At 47.6% G+C, this 3,342-nt stretch overlaps 1 non-coding gene across 1 annotated transcript; it reads left to right on the top strand.

Annotated features, from left to right (window-relative positions):
* Positions 1–340: 340 nt before the first annotated feature.
* On the top strand, positions 341–415 carry Trnas-cga. Its single transcript has one exon. It is a non-coding gene; the product is annotated as a tRNA-Ser (tRNA).
* Positions 416–3,342: the final 2,927 nt, after the last annotated feature.

Below are 3,342 nucleotides of genomic sequence, written 5' to 3'. Positions count from 1 at the left end.
AGTTTAAAACTGTGTGCCGTTCCCAGACTCGAACTCGGGACCTTTGTCTTTCCCGGGCAGGAGCACTTGCCCGCGAAAGGCAAAGGTCCTGAGTTCGAGTTTCTGTCCGGCACACAGTTTTAGTCTCCCAGAAAGTTTCATATCAGCGCACACTCCGCTGTAGAGTGAAAATCTCATTCTGGAAACACCCCCCAGGCTGTGGCTAAGCCATGTCTCCGCAATATCCTAGCTTTCAGGAGTGCTAGTTCCGCAAGGTTCGCAGAAGAGCTTCTGTAAAGTTTGGAAAATAGGAGACGAGGTACTGGCAGAAGTTCAGCTATGAGGACGGGGCATAAGTCGTGCCCGGGTAGCTCAGTTGGTAGAGCAGTTGCCCGCGAAAGGCAAATGTCCCGAGTTCGAGTCTCGGTCCGGCACACAGTTGTAATCTGACAGGAAGTTTCACCTTGCGATTTCTTGGAAAGTGAGAAATTGGTTTGCATTTTTCGGCGATGAACACGTGAAGTTGTTTCTTCAATTTCCTGAGGGTGGCGCGATACACTTCAGAGCTAATCGTTGCACCCTGAGGGAGGACATCAAACAGAATAGCCCCTTCACAGTCCCAGAAGCCCGTCGCCATGACTTTACCGGCTTTGAAGATTGTCTTCGGAAGAGAGGTGGTGTGGTGGCACTCCATGAATTACCTTTTCGTTTCCAGTTCGAACGATGAACTCTTATTTCATCGCCATTGTTGGTCAGTATAGCCCTCGTAACTCGACACACGTGATGCTTCGTTGCTCCTTCTTGTCTTCTGTTAGGCGGCCAGAACCCCAGCGGGCACACACCAAGGGATGTGCGAGTGGGTCAGAGACATTCAGTTGTATAGCTACGTGTTTGGTTGTGATCTGCCTATCACATTCTTCACGTTCGAACATTGTGAGAGTCACAGCTGTGTAAGGCCAAACGGCACGCGGGAAATCGAACAGGTTTGCGTGACATTGTTTCGATGAAGACAGACGCATCGCCCAACGGCCTACATTGCTTTTGATCACTTCCAGGTCTCCGTAGATATTCTGCAGGCACATATGAATATCTGCGATGGTCCGGTTTTCTGCCAAAGCTCAGTGAAAGCTGTCTACTCGAAACACACATTCTTAACAGAAGCCACTTTGAAGGCTACTTAAACCGCCACCACCGTTCGGAACTTCATGTAACCGTAAGTGCTGAAAGTATGCATATTTTCAACCGCGATCGGCCGAGAGAAAAAGTGTTGCATTATTTATCGAACGCTCCTCGTACTTTAATTTTCTCGCCAATCTCGTGTGAACAGAACGTATCAATCTCTACTTCAATCACAGAAATACAATCCTATCCAAAGGGTTCGGTTCACGAAAAGTAGTGATACGTCTAGCATTATACAAAATTTGTTTATTGTTTTAAGGTATTGTAATTAAAGTCTTCTAAGTAGAAACAATAGGTTTCGCCTACTGTTGTTACCACAGTAAATTTTTTTAACGTAATGTCTATACGCCTTAAGCTACAATGACTATTAAGGCACATCTGGACGTAATGATAGAATGAAAATGGACGTCATACATACTTTATTAAGACTAGCTGTACGATAATACAGAAACTCCATCACTTGAAGGATTCCTATATTAGTAAGTTGCGGTGAGCGCTTTATTTGTATGTGTGATGTCCGAGAGTGTACAGAGAATGTAGTGTAGCTGTCTTCAATCACCTTGCCGGACACCGAGGGCACCGCAATTAAGTAAGGCGCTCACGTTGTCTCGAGTTTGGTTGTTTAGCACTGGAGAATCCTGCGTGGTCAGCAAGTGTGGAACACACGCAGAAAGTTTGTAAGATGCCACTGAGTAAGGCGGTGGGATTAGAGGACCAAAACTAAGAATTCCCACCTCAACCCCGGCCCTTGCCTCCTTCAGAAGAGCGTGGCATGAAAGTTACGTGGAATGTTACAGCTGTGAAGAACGAGGGCTTTGTAGTTTGGAAGCCACAGAGGACGAGGTGTGACAGGAGAAACACAGCAGTCGACATCACAAGCTATTTCTTTCGACCACTCTAATCACCTGCCACTGTACACAACTATCGCGTTAAGTACCACTGTTTATGTCTGCCGTAAACTTTAGTCAGATGTGACACGTACTGCGCAGTGGAAGTAACTACTTTCAGACGGATGTTACGGGTAAGTACTTCCGACCGAGTCCCACCCTGTTAATGGCCCTATGTAGGCCTTAGTTTGCTTCGAGAAAATTTGTATCCACTGTACGAGTCTTAACTGTGCTAAACATAGTTTCTTTCAGTTATTTCATCTAGAAAACTACCTTCGCATCCATTCTTATAAACAGCTAAGATGACCATCATCATCATCACCATCATCATCATCATCACCATCATCATCATCAACATGATACCATCATTCGTTTACTTATCATTCACTGTTGCTTATAGGCCTCTTCCATACATCTCAATGCGTTTGGATCTTCAGCTTTTAGCATGCAAGTTTGGTATCCAGAATGAGATTTTCACTCTGCAGCGGAGTGTGCGCTGATATGAAACTTCCTGGCAGATTAAAACTGTGTGCCCGACCGAGACTCGAACTCGGGACCTTTGCCTTTCGCGGACAAGTGCTCTACCATCTGAGCTACCGGTAGCTCAGATGGACAGTCCGGCTTTCGCAGCCGTGCAGTGCGCACGTGTTGTTATTTCCGCCTGCGGAGCGCGCGCGCTCGCTGTTGTTTACATTTCAGCGGCCGTCACTTACGTGTCGCTTACGTGCACTAGAATCATGGCCAACCGTTTTCGAAAATCAACTTTACGTTTCAACTTCTGCAACGACTACGCACGACCAAAGGCCTTGGAAGTGGAACGCTTCCTACGCGACGTTGCTAAGATCCCAGCTTCTGACATCTTGGGCATCCATTTGTCCATATTAAGCAGTACTGTGTACGTCAAAGTCGTCAATGACGCGGTATGTGAAAGAATACTTCGTGACACCAACCATGGATTACGCTTTTGCCACGCCGACGGCAATGTCGGAGCGGTCACTGTCGACCATGCCGGCTTAGGAATGCGCACCATACGAGTTTTCGAACTCCCGTTCGAGCTTCCAGCGGAAGACGTTATCGCGGCTTTCCGCCCCTATGGCACTGTACACGGCCACACTGCCGAACGCTGGGCGCAATTCCAAACGTACCCTGTTCTTAACGGTGTACGGCAGATCACCATCGACCTCCATCGCTACGTGCCATCTTACCTGCAAATTAGCGGGTGCCGCGCGGTTGTCATATACGACGGCCAACCCAAGACCTGTTCCGGGTGCGGCAAAGAAGGCCACCTCAGATCTGA

This window comes from Schistocerca piceifrons, chromosome X, assembly GCF_021461385.2.
Source record: "Schistocerca piceifrons isolate TAMUIC-IGC-003096 chromosome X, iqSchPice1.1, whole genome shotgun sequence".
Taxonomy (NCBI): domain Eukaryota; kingdom Metazoa; phylum Arthropoda; class Insecta; order Orthoptera; family Acrididae; genus Schistocerca; species Schistocerca piceifrons.
This window is presented reverse-complemented; position numbering and strand designations above follow the sequence as displayed.